The sequence below is a fragment of the Pagrus major genome, chromosome 20 (assembly GCF_040436345.1).
Source record: "Pagrus major chromosome 20, Pma_NU_1.0".
Taxonomy (NCBI): domain Eukaryota; kingdom Metazoa; phylum Chordata; class Actinopteri; order Spariformes; family Sparidae; genus Pagrus; species Pagrus major.
In genome coordinates this window covers 17,829,466-17,856,793 of record NC_133234.1, presented here as the reverse complement: position 1 = coordinate 17,856,793, position 27,328 = coordinate 17,829,466, and the positions used below count along the sequence as shown (strand labels likewise).

At 44.5% G+C, this 27,328-nt stretch overlaps 1 protein-coding gene across 1 annotated transcript in view; it reads left to right on the top strand.

Annotated features, from left to right (window-relative positions):
* Window positions 1-27,328, top strand: part of LOC141015835 (zinc finger MIZ domain-containing protein 1-like) — a 125,821-nt gene that overhangs the window by 53,573 nt on the left and 44,920 nt on the right. The window lies entirely within an intron of this gene.

Genomic DNA, 27,328 nt, shown 5'->3' with positions numbered 1-27,328 from the left:
GGGGGGGGGGGGCGCTGTAAGGGGCCACGACCGGATACAGCATTAGCCTGAAGAGGAGGGTCTCTGTGGGTGCAGATTAGTGGTGCTGAAATAATTAGCTGATCAATTAGATCAACAGCAGTTCTGATAATCAGTTAATCAAAGTCATGTATGTGGCAAACAATCCAAAATGTAGTTGGTCAGAGCTGCTCACATGTGAGGATTGGCTACTTTTCTAGCTAAGTCTCTGTAAATTGAATATATTTTGGTGTTTGACTGCTTTTTTGGGGCAAAACTTAATATTGAAGACGTTGGATCAGGTTCTGGGAGATTGTTATGGCCATTTTTCACACCTTTGTCACATTTTAGAGAGTAAATAATTGGTGGTGGACCTAAAAATCAGCATGAACAACAAGATGTTACATTGTGGAGGTGTTTATTTTTGTTGGGAAATTGGCTGCATGTATAATTTTTGGGTTTAAAAGGTCACAAAAATCAGGCACCCTACTTTCTGCCTATTGGCAAAGTCTGCCCCTCTTGTTACCTCCCCTGTCAGAAAACACCTATGAGCCAGTGTTTTGATACGAGCACAGATACGCCTTGTGTGTGTGTGTGTGTGTGTGTGTGTGTGTGTGTGTGTGTGTGTGTGTGTGTGTGTGTGTGTGTGTGTGTGTGTGTGTGTGTGTGTGTAATGAATCTGTTGTGAGGTGGGGTACGCCCAACAAGCTGTAAGTATCTGTTCAACAAGCTCAGGCAGCTTGTGGTCGCGCCATATGTGGGAGGAGGCTGAGATGATGAACCAGTGCAGTGAAGTGGGGCTTTTTCCCTCGACCAGAGAGGGATGAGCTGTTAGGACGCTACGCTAGTTAGCTTGTTAGCTCTTGTAATGAGCCATTTTATAAACTACATGATGTCATGTTATCCGTATTTGTCCTCCACCAAGATTATCATGTTCTGGGTTCTCTTGAGAAAAGAAAACTTTTCGATGGACTGCTTTGGATCAAAACTTTAAACATTCATGTATCTTTACTACTTTTTACTGACTTTTTTCAATTCTTCTTTTTTTAGTTTATCATTTTAATATGAGGGTTATGATCTGTGTCATGATCTTGACATATCAAGTGATATGACGTGTTATATGATGTTTTACTGTTGGAAAACTGATTTAATGCTACACGTAGCTTGCTAGCTGAGAGTCTTTTAGCTTGCTAAGATATTCACAGCTAACAGGCCGTGAAATAAACCAGGTTTTTATACTGTTTCTACATAAATCAATGGAAAACTGTGAGCTTAAAGTCAATGTTAACTCCTATTAACTTTTCATAGTAGTTCAGCTGTGAGCTACACTGATCGTCTGATTTTCACGTCTCCTGTTAGCCTAGCTTGTGATCGGTGATTATTTTAGGACTTACTTGTCTAATACACAATTTCTGACAGACTTTGATCAGCAATTTAAGTGACGTTGTTAGAGTCATACTCCAAAAAAAGTTTGAAATTCACAAAAGTCTGAGGGGGCACATGGCCATCAGTGGCAGCAGCACGCACAACACTTGTGCAAACCAAAAAAAAAAAATTGCCCTCGCTCTTTGCTGTTTTTGTAAGCCCCACCTTAGCATTTGGCACACCCAAGGCAAAGGGGGATGGGAGAAAGAGTATGAAGTGAAGAAATATCACAGATGTTAGTCTGCATGAACTCCTTCCCCTTTACAGCCTTCCTGCTCAATCTGGCCTCTTTAGCCTCCGTTTTTTTTTCTTCCCTCACTCTCCCTCCCTCCACAAAAGACAAATGACTTCTTCTAACCTAATTTCAGTTGCAGCATGCAAGGGTCTGCCTCGACGCCTGCCGGTCAATAGAGTTTGAGCAGACACTGTGCAGATTCGAGCCACTCTGGAGCCCAGTTGGCTGTAGATTTCTACCCACAGCATCCTGACTTCTGACTTTGAGTGGATTTTCCGTGGAAAAAATCTGTAAATGCCTTAACTTTTCTCACATCAACTTGTTTCCGTGTCTATGTGTTCATGCGCTTGCTCGTCCATGCATGAGGAAGCTTTTTGCACCACATGCTGCAGGGCCAGTTGTCTGTTTGAAGAGTCCAATGGAAACAGCAGGGTTAGGGTTTCAACCTACGCTACAACTATACTGTGAGTGTGAGTGTGAGTGTGTGTGTGTGTGCGTCTCGTCTGTTGGGGTCACAGTTGTGTGACATGCCAAACCCAGTCCGGTGGTGGTGCTGTCACTCATCCGACTGCACAGTGGGTAAACTCGCGCTGTCGTCCGCGGCGTAATCTTGCTCGTGTTTAATTCGTTTAAAGCGAGGAAAGCCGTCTTAACCTCATCGCAGTTCAGAACAGGACCTGTTGAGATGCTCTGGAGCGATAAAGGGCAGGAAGTGGTGGAGTGTCTTTGATTATTGGCCTTTCTCTATTTCCCCGGGGAAATGTTGCTGCTTCATGCCTGGCAAAATCTTTGCCATGACCAGGAGGGACCTTTGATTAGTTCCTGATGTATGGACGGGAATCAGGTCTCAGGGGTCCACAGCAATTTATCCGGAGGATATTAAATGACCTAATGGCCAGATTATTTGCACAGAACAAACCTGAAGGAATCTGTATGCGTTAGGTAAGGAGTTGAGATGTCTAGCCACTGTTCTGCCTCACTGTTCACTTGAATGAGATGCAATTTTCTGTGCTTTTGAAAGTGTTTTCTGTTCTCAAGCACACATTTCACTGAGCCAGATACTTTCCTTTTTCACAAGGATTTTAATAAAAATGGTCTCCAAGGCTAGCATACAAGCAGAGACAAGCTGGTGCGATTTTGTTGTAGTAAAGAGAAAAAAAAAACTGAGCTGCATTGGCGCTGGCCTCTCTCAGCTCTCTTTCTCTTCCCCCAACAGGAACTGGCTAATTTCCTGAACTTGATATACCATTTGGTCGACACAGAGGGAAACATCTGAGAGAGAGAGGGGGGATCTCAGAAAATTCTCCACTTTAAAACGCTTAATGAGTGTTCAAATCTCTGGGTCAACGCTTTTTAATGTTTTACAGGTGACGCGGGAGTTTTTCTCGCTGACTTTGGAGGAGCCTTAGAAGGAAAAGTGAGCAGTCAGGAAATTAAAGTTTTGCAGGGTAAAGAAGGAGAAACAGCCCTTTTAGATTCCCCTCGTGCTCAGCGGGTCGGCTCATTCACAGATTTCCTCCGTCTGCTTCTCGCGGTTACAGAAGGCGGCGGATCACCTGCGCCGCCCTCCTCGCTGTGTAGCTTTCAATGACCGCTTCAAAGAATCCGATGCTTATCTTGACTCGGTCTCGGTTTATGGAGAGTGTCTGTTTCTCTAGCCTTGGTAGCACTCTGTGTCAAAGGTCACACCCTTAGCTGGAGGTCATCTCTCCGCTTGGTTGATGGTTGGCAATTTGACCCTCTCCCATGGCGGACTTCCCCCTCTCTCTCTCTCTCTCTTGCACTTTCTTTCCCTGATGATCCTACAAAGTGGTTAACACGTGTAGCTTCCTCCATTGATTCAGATGAACCTTTGACCACGGCGATCCCTCCACCAGCCTCAGAGCGCTGCTGGTCCTCCTCGTCCGCGGCCGCTGTTTCTTTAAACAGATCTTTGTGTTGCTTTCAAACAGGGGTGCTGGTGCAATAAAGAAGGAATAATTTCCAGACAAAGCACTTGTCTGCCTCTGCACAGCTCGAGCATTAAACTTGTGCAGAGTATTACTTGAGCCTATTGATCGGAGTCCTCTGCAGCAGAGAGGGCAGTGTGCAAAATCAATGCTTTATTTTCTCCGAGGCTAGCCTTGTTCATGCTTGTTTTTTTGTCCATGAAAATGAGAGGAAAACAAGGGAGAAACCATTTACTTCCACTGTGTTTCATCCTTTGCATTGACTTTAGTGACTCATATCGGCGGATTCAGCCTTGTTCTTTGTCATCTCTCTGGCCCACATATCTTTCTCCACTCCTTATCTCCATCGCGTTTACGAGCATGAATCCACCCCTTTATAGTGGTGTGTGGTGATGTCATGCTCGGTTTTGCAGCGGCTGTGCTCTGAGGTTTTGTTTGTCACTTTGCCATTTTGGTCGACGTACAGTAGTAGTTTGTGTTATCATGTGTGTCAGCTCACGATGATGATGATGAAGATGTTTTTATCAGTGTCTCATCTGCACGAATAGGACCGCCGTTAACAATCAGTATCATTATCGATAAATCTGCAGGACATTTTCTGAGTTAATCAAATTATTTGGTCCATGAAATGAGAGAAGAGTCTTCGTTGTCGTCATTGGATGATGTGTTTTGTCCAACCAACAACCCAAAATACTCACATTGAAGTTGGTTTTGGGTTTTTTTTTTTTGCTTAACAAAAGGCTTAAACAATTAAGGTATTATTAAGGTAGTTGCAGATTAATTTTCTCTGAGTCAACTAACTGACCACGAGTTGACCAACCTAATCGTTGCAGCTTAATATACAAGTAAGTAGAGCTGAAACGAATAATCACATTCGTTGTCAACTTTTAAAGTTGCAAGTGATGTAAACACCAACACTCCCCTGATGCTCCGAGCTCCCAGTCTGGACCACTAGCTGCACAGCTAACCAGGCTAACTAGCTAATGGCAGCTCCAGTCAGCAGTTACTCTGATAAAATGCTGCCACCTTTTTTTTTTTTTTTTTTAGAGTGAATTCGATAGCTGGGCAATTCTTACATATTGCACCTTTTAAATTTGTTGCTAACTATTCTGATAATCGATCAAACATCCAATTACTCCGGTTCCAGCCTCTTAAAGGTAAAGATTTTCTGGTTTCTTGACTCCTCTGTGGCTGAATATTTGAATATCTTTGGGTTTAGACAAAACAAGAGATTTGAGGACATTACCTTGGGCTTTGGGAGACACTGATCGGCATTTTTTCATTGTTTTCTGACATGTTATAGACCAAACAACTAATCGGTTAATCTAGAAAATAATCAACAGATTAATAAGCAATGAAAAACATCCTTAGTTGCAGCACAAGTGTGCCACAAAGTCCAGAGTGCATCACCTATATTTTCAAATGATACGAGTAAAAAAAATAAAGAACACCAGTTCAGAGAACTTCAGCTAATCAGAGTTTCAGACCTTCATGTCTGCAGTAAAAATCCATAAATTACTAATTTAATTGAATTGAAATTATACATCAGCCTCAGACGTCCTCTGGCCTTTCTTTCCAACCTTTTACGCCAGAATATTCCACAATTTTCTCCCTTTCATAAATAATTGACAGTCTTACTTCATCAGTTTGTACAATACAGATGAAAATGGGACTCACAACCCACTTCTTTCAGGTCTATTTTCCTCCTGAATATGTTTGAATCTGCCAACCTCAATAGCTTGAGGAAGAATAGCAGTTTCTTTAAAGCGCAACTAAAGATATTTAGCTTCTGGATATGAAATATGGAAATGTGGATAAAAGCTCTCTTTTAAAACACCACAGTTTATAGCTGTAGACATACTGTACAGCGTATTAACCTCCTCCATTGTGCAGATCTGAGGCTCAGCTTTGGTTGGACGCGAACTCCGAGGGAGGACGGAGAGAGACACAAAACGGGGTCAGCGGACAGGAACATGGCTGGTGACAGGCTGCCTGCATGTGGGGTGGTTTCGCTAACGAGAAGCCATTGTGCCCTCGGTGAAGGTTAACTCTCTGATTCAGGGAGGCAGGAAGTGTTAGCTGCCTCCCCTGCACTTTTCCCATCCGCGGCCTCTGCCAAGCCTCAGCAGAACAATCCAGGCCCTGTGACTAAGAGGGAGGGAGGGGAAAAGAGAGAGGGGGAGGAGGAGGGGAGGGTGTTTTTAAAAAAAAAAGTAGAGAAGTCCAATTCTGCAGGGTAACATCAGGCTCCTACGTTATGCAAGTGTTCCCTTTTTTTGTTTGCCTCACCCGGGGTTTTGATACAGATTGCATGAAGCATGATGGTAATGCAGAACATTCGGTCTGTCCCCTCTTCACCAGAAACAGCCTCCATTTAAGGTAACTCAGACATATTTTCCTCCACAATCGGAGCTGCAAAGTGGCCAGCTGCAGCCAGGTTCCGGCAGGTTTAAGCCCGGCAAACACACACTAACACACACCAGCGAATGAATATTACAAAAAGCACTCAGAGACGGAGAATAGACACCTCAAAATATACACACAGACAAACACACAGAGAAAATAGATATCTCAAAACACACACACACACACACACAAGTCACAACACCTCATACCGAATCAACAATCGCATCTTTGTTAAATTATCCAGGAAATTGTTTGCGGTGCTTTGATAACACAGGTGTTTATATGGTAATACCTTCTGGAGGCTGGATAAGAATGAAACAATAAAGTCATTAGGGTGTTACAAGAAGAAATGAAACCAGGCTCCTGCACACACTGCGACTCATCACACACACACACACACACAGTCTCAACCAGAAGAGGCTGAACTCTTCATACATGAATTCATTAAAAAAAAAAAGCTTTTGTCAGCTGCCTTAATGACCCTTGATGTGTGTGAACCTGTGCCAAGTTGTCCATGGAACGGCGATTTATCTCCACTAGCGTGGTGGTTATGTGGAAGATAAAAGAAAATAGAGTACAATAGAGTATACACAAGATCATTCATAGGAAGGTGGCCTGTTTGTCTCACGTAAGCCATTAAAATAGCTCCTCTTCAGCGCTTTTATCTGAAGTGTCGTGTCAGAGAGTTTACGTAAGTCGTCACTGATACGAGGTGATGCCCCCCTGTGCCGTTTTCTTATTGACATCAGGCTTATTTCCCATCTGTCAACATTTCACATCCACAGTCGTCTGTTGTAATTCTCTCCATCCTCGCAGGCAGCGACCTTTGCCGAGCTCGCTCTGCTCTGAAGCCAGACACACATCTGTAGGCGTTTCTGAGCTCAGTTACACGTTGATGCAAAACGGTCCAACCTGCAGGTCACAGCTCAACCTGCTCTCCGTCTTTGACTCGGAAGATGTGTTTTTTCTGTCTTTCAAAGCGCCATTAATTGATGTTTACACATTAACAATAGAACATTACAACAAGTAATGTGAGAGGGGTCGCTCTTAGTGACAAAGCCACAGAGATCTGTACTCAGCTGTGCAGAGAGTTCAGCTTCTTTCAGCGCTTTGTTTTGGGTATTTGATTGGCAACTCTCATTGCTCTCATTAAACCTTTTCCAGCGCAACCTCTAAAAAAACCCACTCCACGCTACCTAACAAGCACCAAACAGCAGACGGACAATGTAGAACATGCAGGATAAATTAGCCGCTATAGAGCCAGATATTTCCCTGAGGAGGCAGTAGAGACCAAAAAAAGAGCCAAAGACGTGAATATATTGGGCTTACGTTCTTTGGGTCGACAGAAACACGACTTTGAATGTCTGCTTGATGGGTAAATAGGCAAACTGGTTGCTAAGCTGTCAGCTATAGCTACTTTATAAGGTGATAATATGGCGAAGTTGTAGCCAAAAAAGTGATTAATGTAGCTTTGAATCCTCTCTATCCTGTTTTTCAAATAATCACCTTACCAAACCTACAAAGAATTATCAGCAGACAGTTCATTGTCATTATTCTTTCAGCTCTTTGTTTTGGTTTTACGAACCGCGACTTAAGTGTTTTGGTTCTTATCATGCGCACTAAGCTAGCCCGCCCTCCAAAATCTTGACATTGAGTTAATCTGGGGTCAGACTGAACAACATAAATGGTCATCATGAGGTGTCAGGTATGGAAGGCAAGGCAAGGCAAGGCATGCTTGCCCCTAGAAGTCTGGCCTTTGTATGTCATGCAGATTGTGAACGACGGGAAGCTAATATCGGTTTGGCTTCGACATAGTCTGACGCGTCTCTTGGTCAAGTCACAGCCGGTCAAATCTCCTAATCTGGCATAGTGACCATCTGGAAAGACATAAATGTTGTGTGGTCTGATCCCAGCTTACTGTGAAGAGCAATCACCGAATTCAACATTGTAATCATAGCACTGCTCCTCGCTGACGAAAAGTAATCACATTACTGTAGAGTGTTTCTGTCCACTGGTCTGGACGAGTGGACTGAATTCAACAAAGATGCATTTTGTCTGTTTGGTGTGGAGCAGCAAAGGGCGACAGACAGGCAGGGTGTGAACAAAGATGTCTATCCACAAAGGTGCCCTCTCTCATCTGATCCCGACACATCTCTCCTCCAAAGGAAGGGCTGTGCACAGCGTGCAGACGCTGCTAGCCTGCCTCTGTTGGTAAATAATGAATAGGTCACACCTGGTGGTCTCTTACAGGCTCGCTGCAGCCTCCGTCCTTCTCTGGTGGAGGTCTGGGAATAGGTGTGTGTGTCTGCGTGGCGGAGGTCTAACATTAATCAAAATTCTCCTGCAGTCTTCATTTTTGTTGTGTTTTCTTTAACCTTTAGCTACAGTGTCCTCCCGTGTCACAGTCTAAAGTGCTTTAACGGTGTTTGTGCTTTCAGTGTGTGTGCGTAGCAGTGACATTGAGACCCAATAAGAAGCATTTGCCGAGCCTCTGTGTTGGATGCGACCACGTAAAAAGATGCGGTCGGGGACTTGCATCTCCACAGGGAACGGAAATAGAGACTTCAATGTGTCCGACAATCCAGTGTCCATCATCTCGAGAGAGCGTCTTTAATGCCTCGGCAGCACAAACAGCGAAATTCAATATCATTATTTGCGATCACTTCAAAAGATAGAAGGCCCCGCATGGAAGATTTCTCAAATACCCAGTCGAGATGTAAAGCATCATCAGTCATGCCAGCAATCTCCCTCTCTATCAAGAAGGCTTGTCTCATTAAAAATACATGCGCTGTATTGAGCTGAAGTGTACCAATCATACAGGCTTTCCATAAAAACTCCTCGTGCTGCTTTACAATCAGCAGGTAATGAGCGGCTACAGGCTAAAGTGGATTTTCGAACATTTTGCAGCACTCCAGGAAAGGACTCGGGTTGCTGCTAGGAATTATTTTCATTATCGATCGGTCGCTTTGGATTAATCGATTACTGCTTAGTCTATAAAATGTTCATATGTGCCCATCGCAAAGATTTAAGAGCCCAGGGTGACGTCTTTGGATGCTTTCTTTTCAGTTTAGAACGATACAAAACGGAGAAAAGCAGCAAGTCCTCACATTTGAGAAGCTGTTATTGATCATTTTTCTGTCAGTGACTAATTGATTCATTGATTTACATTCAAAACTCCATGCACATTTTGGGCGTTTCTTGCTCCTGTCACATTTTTACTCGCTGTGGACAATATATGAGTCGAGCACCTCTACTGAACCATCAGGGAGAACGAGAAAATGTTTTTTTTGCAGTACAACACAGCTGTGACGCCATAAATCAGTTCAAGGACCGTCAGAAATGTCAAAATCTGACCATAATTTCTGTTTTTAACAGTCTTTGGCAATTTTTTTTAAAGAAAACATGCCTTTCAAACCTGACCTTGGGTTTTGGGGTTCTGAAGATTAATCAGACTATTTTACATAATTATATAATAACAGTACTATCAGGAATATAACATGGATTTTTACCAGAATCTCTATTGCTGTCACTCATGCCACTTACGCCTCTGAAATCCACAAAGCACCTCAGCCTCACCTGTAAACTTGGATTTTTTTTTCAGAAGTAGTTTATTTATTCAAGAAGAAACTCTCCCAGAAGTGGGAGATATGACTGGTTCAGTCCTGCTTATCAGCAGCGCGGGCCGTGTGTGGCAGAGATAGTGCGCGGCGAGTGCGTCACAGAGAGCGTGTGATTGGAGCCGGATTCAGCAGTCAAACACTGTTTTATCTCTTGTATATCAATCACGGTGCACTGTGGCCCCTGTGCACACGAGCACCAGAGCTCACCGCATTGTTTGTTGTAGCAACAAACCTACTCTGAAGTGGTATTGTGGTGCCCTTGTTTTTTTTGGCTTTTTTTTTTTTTTCTATATTTTTTTCATAAAGGTTACTGTTCTGTTGTCAGAGCAGCGGAGAGAACAGAGTCCTCAGACTGTGGAAGCTCAGCAACGGCAAGAATAGAAATCATACGATTTCTATTGACAGCAGCTCCTCCAGTCAATAGTGTTTTCAGGGTTTTGTGTTAACACAGACGCCACGCGAGGCAACGGGATGCACTCCGCTCTGCAAGATAAACTCTTGTCATCAAGGAATTAGGGTAACTATCTGCTTTGTGCGTTCCTTTTCCTCCTCGCGAGCGAAACAACACAGCAAATCAAAAGAATGTTTACTGGGCTGCATACGAGGAGAAGTGGAAGTGGAGAACAACACCGCGTTTCCTGTCTAGTGATTTGTAAAACTCTTGAATTAATTCTGGCCTGGAAAGCTGGCTCTGCTTACCGGGAGTTTTCCCTATAAACAGCGGAAAAGGAGACTCCTGCCCCTCGAGTTCTTTCCATACTTTCCGCTCTGTGTAGGTATGTGTGTTTGCAAACGTTCGCAAACATGCACTTTATTATTTCCTCTGAGGGTTTGACTTGTTGGAGCTTGTTTTCCACCCTCGACGTTAATGAAACGTTAATGAAATGTTTTCTTTTGGTTATTATAACATCTGGGGCTGGTCTGAATACTTTGAAGCTGCTGTCGTTCCCATGGTAATCAACATCCAAACCAGTATCCGCTACAGATGTTAACGGTTAATGATGAATCGATTAATGATTTATCGCCATTAAGAGCTTAACTGATTAAAACTGACAATCAGAGATGGGCACTGTTAACGCTATTATATTAGCAGTATACAGTCCTGCAAGCACAGGGCTGTGACGAGCGTTACCTCGAACCTCCATGCTTGCAACTGTTGAACACTCGCTTGCTCACCACGTTGACTTTTGAAACTTTGCAGGCTGATGCCTCCCCCCCTGTTCTCATGTCTCATTAGACTCATACTTACAATGATAGTATGTAAGTAAATCCAAAGTCCTTTTTGGCACTCGGCAGCCATCTTGGCAGCGCCCTCAGGCAGTTATTTTGGGCTAACAAGACCAAGCCCCTATCAAACTGAAAAGGGAGAGAGGCGTAACTTTTCTCACAATGGTTATCGGGATGTATAAACTGCAGAATCACCAGTGAAATCTGAAAGTTAAGTGACTTTTCCCCAAAATAAGTTTGAGGACGGCAACTTCTTGACGTGACGTCTTCGGCTCAGCCCACCAGAGCACTTTAACAAATGCCAGTTATCGTCTAATGTTGGGATAACCTCGCCTTTTTCAGTAATCCTTAAGCATTAGCGTGATATCCTCCTCTTCCATACATGTTAGAAGTCAGTCTGCAGCCGCACCACATCGGTTAAAACTGTCGTAAATCTCAACTGTGCGCTGGCATCAGTCCAACAACATGAGTGGCTGTTAAGTAAATAATGAGTTTGATGGCTTATGTTACACCCCAGTATCTGTGGGATATTCTCGCTGACGATTCAAATTCCCCCAAAAAGGTATTAGGCACTGTCCTAATAACATTATACTCACATATAATTGCTGAGATCTTGGAAAAATGGCAACACTGCTGCGATTAAGTCCGACTGGCAAATAAAATCAAACCTGAAACTACACTATGTAGGCACTGCACATGTTAGACATTAACTTGGGTAGTATAACAATATTGTTACTAAAAGGATTTTAAAAAGTCGTGATAACAGTCATTTAAAAAGGAGCCATAACAGATAAAACCGCAATGAGTCAAACCAAATTGACAGGCTGTTAGAAGCCGTTAAAGAGCCCACACGTCTACTTTCCATTTGCCTGCCTTCCTTCTGCTTTTTGTTTGGCTTCGTGTGATCAAGATACTAAATTCTTTGCCCGAGGCACTCCTCCATTTTTTGATGCGTCTCCCCACAACACTCAACTCCGCCGAGGCGAGGGGAAGAAAAAACAACTTTTTCCAAGTTTAGTTGTTGAACATAACACTGAGTCTTGAACACTGCTATCGACTCGCGTCCCACCAGACCAATTTAATCTGCGAGTCGGCTCGTACAGTGCATCCAGCAAAAGGAATCATGTTATTAAGCCCCCTTAATGAAACAGTCAGGATGGACTCTCCATATCTTCTCGCACTAAAAAAAGCTCATCTAAATGGAAAACACATTGTCTTCATTATTTGCAAGTGTTGAATGAAGGCAGTTGCCATGGTTACAGCCGTCGGAGGCTGAAGCCTGGTTTGAGGCCAGAGGGGCTACAGGAACAAAGTGGCTCCTAATGGTGAGATTGTACAAATGGCTCTCTGAGAGGGTTATATATCGCTGGCATTTCCATGTTGGCCAACACTGTCGCGGCACCACAAATGATCGGTTTCACATCATATCCTCGTGTCAGCGCTGGCTCGGGTTAATGAAACAAGATAAATCTCACCGAGTTATTTGCTATTCCACGGCACAATCGGCTGTATTTTCTTACGAATACATTTCTAAATGGTTACTCTGTGTTGTTTTCCAATGCATCTGCTTTTAAAGAGCCGTGCGGAAACTTCCAGTGTACACCAATCAAAATGCAGATTGTCTACACAGCATGGTGTCCACCCTGGAGAATTACAGCTGAATACTAAGCAGGAGAAAGCTCTCCGTTTTGACTGCTGCTTATGCTTTTGAGACAGAAAGAGGGAGGCAAAAGGAGAGGGAGAGAAACGGCGGCGCTTAATTCATTTTCCTGTCTGAATGTAGGTTAAATTACCTTTAAATCCCACACAGAACCGCACATTGCAGGTAAATGAGTCACTTGGCAGCTGATAAGCAGCGGCAAAGACACGCTGGGAATCAGGGACAAGGTGCCTTTTCGCGGAGAGAGACACATTACTAATAATAGAGGAAGTGGCCATGTGGGACCCCTCTGCTCTACGATTCATGTCAGATAATAATTGGTTTACCTGATATGACGCGCTGTGTTTGGACGACGATGGGGCAGCGGTAAAACAAATTACCAGGGGCTTGACCTTTGGTAAAGCAGTGCTGACCCCATCCAGGGAGGCTGCCTGACAGGAACACCAACACCTCTCAGTGCCATAATGTTACTGGATGAACCAGGACGCTTATCTCGTATTACATTTAACACTAATTTCTGCATTTAAAAACATTTGTATCAACCCAGCAACCTGCGCATTGTGATTAATTTGGTTATCATACTTTCCATAACAATGGTAGTCTATGAAAAGCAGTGGAAATGATGTGCAAATTGCTCACATGCAGTAGTCTTAATACTGTAGAGACGCTTAACAATGGATAAGGTTGACTAAAAATAGTACAGTCATTTACTGTTTTATCAAATATCATGTTATTTTGGAGATTACTTTAATAACACATCTAGAAAACAGACAAAAAACAGAGATTTTTGCCTGGCAGTCGAAACCCAGGGCATTAAGAGTTAAGAAAAGGCACTTTCTGCTGCTTGTAAAGCTCTTTGTGTGACTGAATGTTAACAATGTGTGAATCAGCATTTTTGTCAGCTCTGTTAGTGGATGAAACAGGATCTGATTTAGACTATTCTATAACAATTAATACTATTTTCTGCATTTAGATACACTTACATCAACCTAGCAAAGTGACACAGTTTGATTAATTTGGTTATCATGCTTTGCATAACAATGGTAGTCTATGAAAAGAGTTTGAAATGATATGCAAATTGCTCTTATGTAGTGGTCTTAATACTTACTGTATTTAGTTTGATTAATAGACACTTAACAATAGATAATGTTGACTAAAACTACTAATGTCATTAACTGCCTTATCTCATATTGGGTTTTTTGGGAGAATATTTTAATAACAAAACTAGATTAATTATTTTTTTCTTAAAAAAAAAAACAGGACAAGAAAAAAAAAAAGATTTTTATTATTAGAAGTATTGTCTGCAGGTCTCTCAGCCTGTGTGCAGCCTGCCAGTCAAAACCCAGGGCTTTAAAGGGTCATGGACATACAGGAACTGATTCTGCATTTAGATATTTTATATCAACGTAGCAAATCCTGCATATTGATTCATTTGGTTATCATGCTTTGCATAACAATGGTAGTGTATGAAAAGATTTCCAAGTGATATGCAAACTGCTCTGATGCAGTAGTCTTAATACTTATTGTGTCTAGTTTGACTAATGACACTTAACGATAGGTAACGTTCACCAGTAATACTGCTGTCTTATCTCATATCAAGCTTTTTGTCAAATATCTTCATAAAACATCTAGATTTAATTGTTATTTCTTTAAAAAAAATGCAAAGAACATTTTTTTTTAGCTCTGAGTAATGTCTTCAGGTCTTCTTCTCAGCCTGTGTGCCTGACAGTCGAAACCCAGGGCGCCTACTGGCTTCTTGTAAAGCTCAAAAATGCTAACAAATGATGAGTGAATCAGCATTTTTGTCAACTCTGACATCTGGATTTTGACATCAGTACACTAGGACCGTGTTGTTTTAGTGAGTAAATCAAACTGTTTAAGTCAAGGGGCATAAACAGGATAGTGAAAATCCTGCCTGTGCTTAAACCCTTCTTGGAGACACTCAAGTTTGAATGGGTGCAGCACTTTTCCGATCGTCAACAGAAATACAAGCAAGTAAATGAGTTTTGCCGTTTGCTGGCGCTTTAAAGCTCCTTTTTTGTGTCCCGCTCGCTTTTGTAAACGCATCAAGGCCCCGAACACCAGCGGCAGCTTGCTGCGTCTTGTTTGTGCAAGGTTTATTTCACCCTCGCAAACAGGTTGTTCACAGGTTTGAAAAGAGCTCTGTTTGTGCTCTAGCTGGCCTTAAAGCCCGTTTCATGTCTTTGTTTATCTGAGAAGGAGTTCTCAACTCTCAAGACTTGTTTGTCCTTCCCTGGGCTCAGAAACTTTGCGGCGGCGGATCGAGAGGGGACTCTTTTCTCTCAGTGTTCGCTATGAAGCATTCATTCATGTGATGAAAGAGATCTTGGGCTTTCGAGGGCCCGGCATGATGTCTACAATATCCATTTTTTTTCTGTAGATCAAGACTAGATATACTTCCTAATTTGAATTTAAATCCCTGGGAATTGTCTGCAGCCTGCGAGGCACGTAGCGCCGCCTCAAACAGCCACCGCTCGATATTATAACACAATTTGTATGTTAAAAAGGTGGCCCCTGTTGTTTGGATGTGTTTCTAAGTGTGAGTGTGTTTGTGTGCATATCGACCAGTGCGGGGATGTGTCGCTGACAGGGCAGCCTCTCTGGCCATTGTGTCGGGGAGGGGAGGCTACTTGCTTTCAATCCATTATTGACTAATCTCATTAGCCGAGGATCCTAACGCTGAATGAGCCACGGAAACTGACTTCTCTCCCTCCCTCTCATCGGGACACACCAATCACGCGCGCGCACACAAACACATTCACATGCAAACGGCCTCACGCGCACGCACATATTGAAGGCGCAGAGTAGAGGGAGCCGCTCGTAATTATAGACAGCACTTTTGAAAGAAGAAGTTTTTTATTGGCCTTGATTAATCATTTTAATTAAGTGACTGCCTATCTGTGCTTTCTACTGGATTAGCTAATTATATGTTCAGCACTTTCTACTTGTGTCCTGACATATGTGCATGAGCGTGTGCCTCCGCCTTTGTCCCACGGCCGCCCTGACGGCCTGTTTGGACTGCAGCTCGTGGATCACGCTCACCTGCGCTTCTCTCAAAACAACCGCTTTGCATATCAGCTCGCTCCTGACAGCGTAATCTTCGCAGTCACGGAAAAGGAGATGCAAAGTGTCAATTTGATTTGCACAGAGGATTAATAATAGTCGGGCCGATCACGCAGCAGCCTCACCATTGTTGTTTTAAGTGTGTTTGTTTGTTACCGGCCCAGGTGACTGACTACAGGGCCGCCGCACACCTCTGCAGTATCACCCAGCGGTGAGAGAGAGAGGAGGAGAGAGAGCAGACCACTGCAGAGAGAGAGATTCATGATCCAGCCAGCCTGTAATTGCTGATGGTTCAGCAGTTTTCGGGGGCTGAAACAGGAGGATACGGAATTTCTCAGCTTTTTCCACCTCTTGCAGCATTCATTTCCTCCTCCTCTCTGATCCGGTGCGTCTCTCGTTCTCCCCCTCTGCCTCTCACACCTTCCCTCTCAGTCTGCCGGTTTGTCTGTTGGTGTGTGTGTGTGTGTGTGTGTGTCTCCCATACACTTCTCGAAATGCTACTGCAGGCAGCATTGTTTATGTTTACCTGTCAAGCTACCCCAACTTCCCTGATGGATGATGTGGAAGCTCTGCTGTTTGCCAGCAGCTAGAGATGGGTTTCAGCTAAATGACACCTACATACAAGATAGGAATATTATACAAGCCATGGATCCACAGGTAGAATAGTCCTCTTTTTAATATTAAGGAGATCTGGAGACTGAATATTAGACTTTAAAATGTATTAAAGGGTAACTCCACCAATTTTACACATTAAAGTGTGTTTACAGGTCTTGGGGAGTACTACTGCACTGGTATAAGGCCTTTTGTGGCTCCAGAGGAAACTGCATTTAATCTAATAAATTGCCTCCAGTGATGTCACTCAGTGGCTAAGTTGCATTGTGGGTAATGTAGGCACCTGGTTTTGAAAAGCAGTCCACTCGTCCAGCACCGCACTCCTATAGCACTGCTGACTCATCATGGATAGTTTCAAAAGCAAATGACCACAATTGATTCAGCAGAACCGGCAGAACTACATTACCCACAATGCAACTTACCCCACTGAGTGACATCACTGGAGGCAATTTATCAGATAAGCTGCAGCTTCCTCTGGAGTCGTAAAAGGATTTTAAAAAAGCTACTCTTTTCACGTGTGCAGTAGCCCTCCCCAAGATCTGTAAATGCACCTCAATGTGTAAAATTGGTGGAGCTACCCTTTAATTGTTCATTCAACATCATTTTTCAAGCAATTTTTCCAGCAAGATGGCTGGTTTTGGCTTCTGAGTCAGAGATTTGCTACTTTTCTCTGATTTATACTGTTTTTTATTGAATATCTTTTGGTCTCTGGTAAAAAATGTGCAAGTTCAAGATGTGTCCTTGGCCGTCTGTCCTGGACGTCTGATGTCTGATATTGAACTTTTTTGGAGACTGAATGAATAATCAGCCAGTAAAAACAAAACAAAGTATGAAAGTGCAGCTCTAATGTGAGCCTAAACCGCCTTATATACTGCTTTACTAATGACACGGCCTAAGAAACCTCTCTATCTTACCATTCATGCAGTGACTTGTCAGTTTGGGTGTTCGAATATGCTTAAAGCACCCTTTGATGACACATAATGGTATAAATAAACAACTCAAATTATAAAGTGTTTGTGGAGGCTATTTTTTTCCCCCTTAGCTCATATGAAAGAGATTATGTGATGTTTGTGAGTATGTGTGTGAAAGGATGAGGCCGTTATCGCTTCGCTTGACAGCATAAGTCGTGAATTGCATAACGCCTCCTCTGTCCTAGCATTCAATATTCATTTGATGCTATTTTTAGCGGGCTGTAAGATTATATAAAATGAGACTTGCTGTTCTACAAACATGTGATCCGCATCACTTGAGACTACATGGATGCTCTCTAGCTCGCCTTTAGTTCTCAACGTGCCGCTCGCAGAGAGCACAGCACACAGGAGGATGGGATGGGTGAAATAATGTACGTTGAGTGAGATAATTCAGGATGCCTCCGCTAAGAGGGGAAGATGTGCACAAAAACAATATTGAATAAGTGTCTTCACTGTTTGATTGAGGACTCTGCTAAGTCTACTCCCCTGGAGAATCTCCTTTTTCTCCCCAGACGCATTCTTCACAGCCACACGTGAAATGAGAGGCTTCCCGATTCATTTACACAAAGGCAATCAAAATGTGGCAGCCCGCAATATCTGGCAAATTAGAGCAGAGTGAGCGGCGTGGTGTGGACCCGATCAGGAGGTCTGTCTGTTGCATGGGATTCATCACATGCCTGTGTGTGTGTCTGTGTGTGTGTTTGCCCCCCCCCCCCCCGCCATGCGTAAGATTTGTGACACAGATTTACGGCAGCCTGCGTCACCTAACCTCTAAATCAACCCCCGTCCCTCCCTAACATACAGACACACTCTGCCTGGTCACGGACGGGGCGTGTAGGACGGTGGTGGTGGTGGTGGGGGCAGTCAAAAAGCCTCCTCTCGGCGGATCAAGCGTCCGCCTGTCTGGTAATGTGTTGTCATTGACCAATTAGGAAATCCAGATCAAACAGGCGCAGGGAATGGCCCCTCGCTGCCCCTCTCCGAGCACTCTGCTCTTTTTAATTGAGCACATTTGTGGAATGAGAGGCTTCTCCCTGGAGGGAGCGATGGCTGCAGATACGAGCAAGCTGTTAACACAGGATCAGTCCGCTCAGCAAGGTTATCAAACAATCTGCTGATATAAAAAAATATATCTTTATGAGTCATGCCAGTTAGAGGATCATAATGGAAGGTCTGCGGGGTGGAGGAGGGGAGTGTTTTTCAGAGGAGGCAGGTCACGAGGGGTTAAGACACAAAAAAATGAGAAAATTAAAGAAAATGGTGGTTAAATAAAGCTGTAAAAAGACTATATAACTGACAATCACGTGATGTTAAATGCTTGTAACATAGTGGAGGTAACGAAGTCAGCCAACTGACTCATTTGCTAACGTTAGCCACCATAAGCTACTCGTCATTCCAGACTAAGTAAGGCTGCAGCAGACTCAAATCCCTTGAATGTATTAGTTTAGGAATAGTGTGTTTTAGCGCTTATGAAACAAACTTATCATTTGCAAGAGGAAGATTATGTTTTTTCCTTTTTTTTAAGTTATATAATCTGGTTTGATTCGGATTTAAGCCTGGAAAGTGCTCCAAAAAGATTCTCTTTGTGCAGGAATATCTTGACTTGGAAAGCTCCAATGATGTAGAATATATAACAAAATACAATTAAAATGTTTAAAATATGAACTGAGATATCAAGGAACAAAAATGCAGTTTGTAAAAAGAGATTAATAAAACAAATGGCATGGAAGGTCAAAGTCCGCACCAACAGAAGCTCCTCTCTCCCACAGAAAACACTGCTCCTAAAACGCCTCATTAGTAACCCCACCTTTAATTCTGTGACTTTGCGACATCACACTACATCACCATGACACGCATTTGCATAATTTATGGCTAGCAGCTCGTTTGGCACGTAAGAACTGATTTAGCACAGCTGCTCTGTTGTTGTTAGCAGTGCTGGCTCAGGCGTGTGTGAGCTGACCAATGAGAGGAGACTGGGTATTCAGGAGGGGGGGGCCTTAAAGAGACAGGAGCTAGAACAGAGCATCTGTAACTGTAACTGTGAGGATTTTCTGCTTTTCTCTGTTTTATATCATTTTTAGCTCAATATCATTGGATTTTGAACGGTGGGTCGGACAAAACAAGCAACTTCAAGACGTCTCCTTTGGCTTTGTCAAGTTTTAAAGGGCATTATTTGACATTAAAAGAGGCATTATAGAGATTAAACAGGCAATCGATAGATCAAAGCGATAATACACAGATGAATAGATAATCACAATGACCACTGGCTGCAGCCGAGACACAGAAACTCTGCCCATGAAATTTTAAAATAGAGATGTTAGTGAGGTCGTAATAGGTGCTGTCAGTTTGATGGTATGTCTTCTCAGGCTTCTTGGGTGAAACAGAGAAAGCTCATGTTGCTGCTGTCCATCAGTGTCGGAGGCAGGTTGAGCTCATGCACTATTTAAAATCTCTCCCACTCACTCTCTCCTCGTCTCTCTCCCCTCCCATTCACTCAAAGTCACAAAAGGCCAAAGGTCACTGGCACAATGGAGACAAGGAGGTTCTCCGCACCGCCCTTGCCCACACCAGTAACCCCATGGAAAACACACACACACACACAGGAAAACACACAACTGCCCTGTAACTCATCACCGCTGGCCGCGCACCTTACACACAAACACGGACGCCCTCGTGTTCTCCTCGCAGCCTTCTTTGAATTCCTTCCCATGTATCTTGCAGCTCGCCTGTCACTCCTCCCCCCAGCGCTATCAGTCTCTCTCTCCCAGACCTCATAATGGCTCCTCCTGGGTAGCGGCTGCGGCTCCCGCTATTTCAAAGTTTTAGCTGGCCGGATTAAGCGTGGTATGTGGAAAATGAACAGCCACTCACAGGAGGGACACATGAGCTGAATGCATAATAAACCAGGAGACTGGCAGGAAAAAAAAAAAAAAAGAGAGCAGAGAGAGGAAGGGGTGAGGGTGAGGAGGAGGAGGAGGGGTTGGGAGTCAAACACTCACTCACAAGTTGTCTGAAACATTGTCGGCACCTACACGGCAACAATATCACTCACCCAAATGGAAATAAAATGCCTCTTTGACTTTTCCTCAAAGGCAATTTTTAAGACAAAGTGTTTCAAGGGGTGACGGCTCTCTTTGTGAGATATCGAGTGCGAATTCAGCCCTCGTATCGCAACAGTTAGCGCGGCTTTACGCTCGGCTCGCTGGTTTCATCATCCTCACATGCCTCCTGAAATTCCTGGAGGATTGCGGAGCAGAGAGGGGAGCTCAGCGGCGGGCGGCGAGGCTGATCGAGCACCACAGGCGCACAGAGAGCGAGAGAGAGAGAGAGAGAGAGAGTGGGAGAGCAGCCAGGCTAGCCGGTTAGCCGCTATAGCACCACGCTGCTCTGCATTTGGTGGTGGGGCGACACGCAGTCATGTGGCTCATCTGTGCTGCCTCCAGCGCCCCAGGGGAATTGACCCCCTCCTCCTCCTCCTCCTCCTCCCTCCCCTCCCCTGCTATTAGCGCAAGGGTGGAAGGAAATTAAAAGAGTAGCTGTTTGGAGGAGGCGGCAGAGGGCAAACAGGAGAAGGAGAAAGATGCTCCTCATGTTTGCATGTGGCCATCTCCTCTCCAGGCGAGTTGGAGGGTGGGTGGGGGCTTGGTGGCGAAGAGAGACTGGCCCCCACCTGCCTTTGTCCCTTTTTTTTTGTGTAATCGCAGGCGGCGTAGGCCTCGGAGACTTGGTGAAACGTTACACTTGGTTAGAGAGGAGATATTGCTTAGGCCCCTCTATGATCCCCGGCCCTCTGTTTTCTTCTTCTGCAGTGTTGTAGCAGCAGCAGCAGCGGTGGCGGTGGTGGTGGTGGGGGGGGCGTCAACCGACCCCACCCTCCTGCCCCCCACCACCATGCTCCCTTTGCTTTTCTAATCACGCTGCAGATGTGCCTGATGGCTGAACAATCTCTGTGTACTGAACGTGGGGCTCCCGCAGGAATCCAGGAGGCTTGCTTATGTGAGCTGTCATGAAAAAAAAAAAAAAAAAAAAAGTGAGAGGGCAGGGAGGGAGAGAGGGGAGGGAGGGGAGGGAGAGAGGGAGTGAATGTGGGTCTGCGTGAGAGAGAGAGAGGGAGTGGAGTGAGTTAGAGGAAGAATGGGAGATGGAGAAAGACAGAGGGGAAGAGGGAGAGATCAGTGAACAGCGACCAACACAGCAGGGCTCCTAGAATTGAGTGTGTGTGTATATGTGTGCGACTGTGTGTGTGTGTGCATGTGTGTGTGTGTGAGTGAGTGAGTGGCACAACTGCGAGCCCACCCTCACTCACGGTTGCCGCTGGAGCTGCAGACCAAACCACATTAAATAAAAGAAATCCATTCCCAAGCCTGTTAAGGAGCCATGTGGGGAGGTGTGAGAGAGTGTGTGTGTGACTGTGTGTGTGTGTGTGTGCGCACTCGAGTGGCTGTGTGTCCATATGTGTGTGTAGCAGGGAAATGAGGGGGGGGAGGGAGGGGAGGGGAGGAGGTGATGGAGAAGGGCTGAGGGGAGGGGAGGTAGAGCAGGGAGGTGGGACAGGCAGGAGGCAGCTCATATTATCCTCCGTGCCAGCTCTGGATGGAGCCTGCCGAGGATTATGGCACATTCTGTAAGGCAACAATGGAAGCGGCGCCGATTCGTACACATTTCCATCCGCTCTGCTTTTTCCTCCGACGAACAAACACAGCTTTGTCCTCGCTGCCCGCCTGGCCACTTACCAGGCAGAGAACCAGGCAGACACCTGGAGTCCTAGAGCTGCCCTCTCCAAACTAAACACCCCTCCCTCGGTGCGAGAAAACAGCGTCTCCACAATGTTGAGATAATTAAAGGGGAGCTTTCGCGCCGGCCTCGGCCGACAGTCGGAAGAAAACAAGACATATCTCGGAATCAGAGCTCATTAAAATCATGAGGGTGAAGAGATGCTTCCTCCCCCCCCCTCCTCCCCCTCCTCTTCCTCCTCCCTCATCTTTATCGCCCTTAAGCAAGTGCTGCAAACAGCCGAGCCCTAGTCAATGATGGCGCAGATTAGCCCTTTATTGCCTAATTCACCTACAATAGACGACTCACGGGGACGCCATCACCTTGAGCAGTGAGTCTCAACGTGAGGTGCGAGAGCGACGCTGATTTCTCCACTCAGGCCACCTTTAATAGTGTCAGCAGTACTATGAGCATTCGATTAGCGAGGTGTGTGTGTTTCCCTGTGTGTGTCTGTGTGTGTTGGTTGATGGGGGGTGTTTCACACAGCTCTGCAGAGGTGTAACACCCCGCCTGTAGTGTTGTTGTAAAGCACATTAGGAGTGACTGAGGGTGTTGTTATGGTATCATGATGCCGGTCCAGCACTCAAGGGAAGGTGAGAAGATCCATGTGTGTGAGTGTGTGTGTGGTCGGGATGGTGGCCAGCCCGGCTTGCTGTCTTTCTGCTCCTGCAGTCACCCACAACACTGTGATCATGTACTGTACTTTGGCCGAGTCCCTCTGGGGGCAGGATATGTGCATCTGTGTCTTCCTTAAAGCTTAAGTTAGATTTGTATAATAACCTGGATATCTGTCACTGCGTGAACTGTTGGCTTGTTTACAATCTGCAGTTGTTTTTTATAAAATGTGGGTGAAGCTTTGGGGTCTGAAAAGTGAAGACGATGCAGAAGTGCCTTAATAAAAGAGCAATTTGTAAGATATGCCCAGAATCTTACTTTACAAGGGAGTATGAAGCAACAACAGTGTTGACATTATGATAAAGAAGTCTGTGTATTGTGTTGAGGAGATGTCTTCTGAAGTTAGCATGCTAACCATATAGCCTCTGTCGGTCTTGGAGGCTGTGTTCACTCCCATTAGGCTGCCAGATCTTTCCGAACCGAGGTCACGGTTCAGACAAACTCTCGAGCTGACTGAGCCATGAGCTAATTAGCTAACAGTTGCTAGCTACAGCCAAGAGCAGCAGTTGTCAGTTACTCCGGTCGTATGCTGCTGGATTCTTGAATTCTTGCGTTGGTTGCAAAAATGCAGATTGTATATAAGCTTATGAAAAAATACTACTTATGGTCCCAGTTACAGTCAGATAAACGATAAAGCAGGGTACGCTTTAGGGCGTGGCTACCTCGTGATTGAGAAGTCGCTACCAGTTCTCAGTCAGATCCAATCAGGACATCTTCAGTGTCCAGATATGGTCACTTCTGGCTCCTAAAAAAACAATGGTGACTCAAGCCTTCAAACTGGTAGTGCACAAGCCAGTGGATGACGCCACCGTGTTCCCAGATCTTGGATCGTGATTAGCGCAATGTTATCATGACAAATGACCGAAAGTATGAAAATTAGGTTTTAATAAAGTGGAAATATCCCTGTAGCAGCACCCTGCCCGGCCCCGGAGTAGCCTGACTGCTTTGGTTCACAAGCCATTTATATGAATAAATTAAATCTGTTTACCACTTCCCTGTGCCATGACAGCTCAGCTGAGAGACTGTGTAAAGCGGCGAGGGTTCATGATCCATTTGTTCTGCTGTGATGGTGGGATAAAGCTAATCATTGTCTACTCTTCTCCCCCTCAGACTGTTTTCATCCCGCAGAGCTGAGGCGCGCAACTCGTCTACGTTACATTAACAGGCTAGAAAAGTCTCTTTGAAGATGCAGGGTTGGGTTTTGGGGAGTCTGGAATAATGTTTAGATTCCAAACTGTGCGATTGTGACAGTTCAAAAAGCAATCCCTCTTACTTACCGGGGATAATGTTCTGCTTTAGTGTCTTCATTCAACATTATTTAGCATCACCGTCTTCCCTGTCTCCGCCGTGGCACAGTTTTGTCATCAAATTAAAGCCGCAGCCCTTTTTCAAGATACACTTATGTAACGTGATCACGTAATGAGACAAACATGGACCCTGCCTGACGGGAGACAATCCTTTCCTCTGCGGGGTGCCGCGTGGAAACAAAGCTTTTAAAGTGGTGGTACAGGGGGGAAGAAAAACATTGTTTTTACCCTAGAGGTGGGCTGATAGCACTGTGAAAAGCCCATTTGAAGAGGTAGGCCTCATCTGTCACTGGGCAATGGAGGAGGCAGCCATGCAGAAGCCCCCTGATTATAAAGAGATAATTTCATCCAATCCTCCGGTGGTGCTCCATCACCTTGCCGCCATCCTCCACTGCCTTTCATATTTGTTCCCAGCCTGCATCTCCTCACCCGTTTCGTTTTATTACAGCTCCCACTCAATACATATATTTTGGCTCCCCCTTGAATAGGGAAGGAAAGCGGGTCTCCCTCCTCCCCTCCCACTCTCCATCCCACCCTCCTTCCTGTGTCTTTTGTTGTGCAGGAATCCACAGCTCTCAACTTGTTGTGTAACGCCTGCCGCGCAATTTATTAAATTAAGCTCGAGTAACGCATGTATCTGCACCGGTTTCCCCCCCCTCAGAAGCGTGCGAGCAGGATTTCTGGGGTAACTAGCTGAATCAAGGCAAATAAGTTCACATTAGGTAATGGCGCAGAGAAAATAATAAATGATAACATCTGTGAGATAGAAAAGAGCATGTAAATAGAGGGGGGAGGCTCATAATTGCATCTGTTGTCATATCTCCACAGCATCGCGGGTTTAATCTTTAATTTGGCTCTTGTTAGTCATTAAAGATATAACAAAGGACTAGTGTTTAATTAGAACAAGTGAATAACTGAAAATTAAATTACTCCCCAGCGCTGTCATCTCTTACTTTTTAAAATTATCCCGGGAAGAGTATAAATGTAAATATATAAACACAGGCAGGGAGGTCAGAGGAGCCATTACAGTGTGTGTTTTTAACCGGGTGGTGAAAGGCAGCCCAGCCTCTTTTCTTTTCCCCTCATTTTAACTCACTGTTGGAGGTAAGAGAGATGACATCGAGAGAGAGAAAAGGGAAGGGAAGGGCAGGAGGAGGGAAGGGAGACGGAGAGAGCAGGTCGACTCGCTCATCAATAACCACAAGGTCAGACAGGCAGTGCTGGGCTGAGTGGGCCCTGTTAGGAAGCAGCAGCTGAGGATTTGTAGAGCTTGTAAAGGCTTAAAGCAACACCGCTCCGCCTTCTTTGTGCCACTAGCCAGGCCTTTGAAGGGCCAGGGAGACACCTGCTGGTGGCTGAGGGGCACGATGGTTCCAGGGCCGCCCCTCGATGTGGATCAGCTCAGTGTCAGCTGGCAGAGAGAGGAGACTGAGGGGAGTGTTACAGCAGCAGCAGCAGCAGCAAACACCAGAGGGATGTAAAGGAAGTCAGTGCAGGAACATATATCATCGCTCATGGGGATGTTTTTTCTCTTGCATGATTGCACAGCTTCTATTTTAATGCTTGTAATGATGATGTTGATACATTTTTCAATTATTGATTTGATTTATTTGTATTCATTTTTTAACCCAAAATTATTATTATCATTTTTTTATGCAAGAAAGAATATATTGAATCAGGTTTGTTGTCATAAATGCCTTCAAATAAACCACACGTATATAACAGTTATACCAGTGTCACTCTTGTTGACACATACCTCTGCCTAGGCCCAACAGGCCACTTTAATGCAAGCAAGCCTAATCCAATACCAAATAAAACATTTAAAGCAACAAAATGTGACTTCCTGGAGGAAGATAGTTAAATGTTGAGTGTCACCCCCAGATCTTAAAAAACTGACACTTTTGATTGGCAGAACAGGTTGTTTTTTTTGTTTTTTTTTATCAAGATCCATGTATTATTCCCTAAGAAAGTAAGAATAATGTAAAAATAAATAAATAAATAAAATAAATTTAAAAAGCCTTATGTCACAATGTTAAAGAAAGTGAGAAAAATCACTAGATCCATGCCTTTATCTGGATCCACACCAAAAGTTTATGGGGTCTATTCTAGGTGGAGACCCATCCGCCATTAAAGTTTGGTGGAGATCCATTCAGTAGTTTTTGTGTAATCCTGGTTACAAACCAACTAACTAACAAACAGACACAGGCGAAACTTTATAATCTTGCCTATAATCTTCCAATAAAATGCCAAACATTTGCTGGTTCTTAAATGTGAGGAATGTGTTTAATTTTACATCCAAGATTACTTCTATCTCCTTTTTTTACATTTTATTGACATCTTATAGACGAAATGACCAATCGACCGTGAAAAAACACAGTATGTTCGTCGCAGCCCTAGACACTACGGCGTGGTGACACCTCCCTCGAGCCTCAGAAGGCTCTCTCTCTGTGAGATATCAAAAATGTCAACAAACAAATACTCTCCACCAGCGACGAGTGTCAGAAGAAACTCCCTCCGATGTCTCTTTTTCTTTATGAGCTTTCTAATTTATGGAGAGGAATGCACTAGTGTGCCCTCGTCTCCTCTCAAGTACAGGCATGAGCAGCTCCAATAGGTAGCATAAAAGCTCTTTAGCTGTCTAGTGGAGTAGATTACTGGCCCTACCGTTAAATCCAGCTAGAGACCCCTAAGTGAGCATTATCAGTATGGTGCAGCATGCTGCCTCCTCTCGCTCTCTGTCTCTCTTTTTCCTCACCGGTACTTCGTGCACTGAAATTTCTCACTGTGCGATGGTAATGGAGAAAGATGGCGTTTGAGGGGGGGGGGGGGGGGGGGGGGTCTGAGTGTTTGAGTGAGAGATGATGCACAGCGGGGAGAGATGCCCCTGCAGTAGCAAGAAGGAAAGATTGAGATAGAGGATGAGTGAGGAGGAGGAGGTGGAGGAGGAGGAGGGGACACTTTCCACCACCACCCATACAGTATGTATGTGCTTATTAACTCACATGACGCTGCAGGTCACTCTGAGTTATAGCCGACACCCTCCGAGTGTGATATTTATTTGATGTTGACATTAAATCAGAGCCCCCGCGGGTGAAATTGATAACCTTTAATGCGGCTTGTAATACTTTTTAACTTGTGATAATGTTATGTAGCGTGTCAGATCACAGCCCCATTGTTTGCCTTTCCGTGAAAAATTATTCCTCCAGAAGAGAAAAAAAAAAAAAAAGAGAGAGAGAGAGAGGAAGAGGTTTTCCATAAGCCGCTGTTCCAAAATCAATAGTGCGCTGTAAGGGGTTTTGTTAGTAGGAACTCTTATGTAGCTGGGGAGGAGGAGGGAGAAATGAAATGTAGAGCATGTCTGGGCCCAGGGTACAGATAATTGTTAAC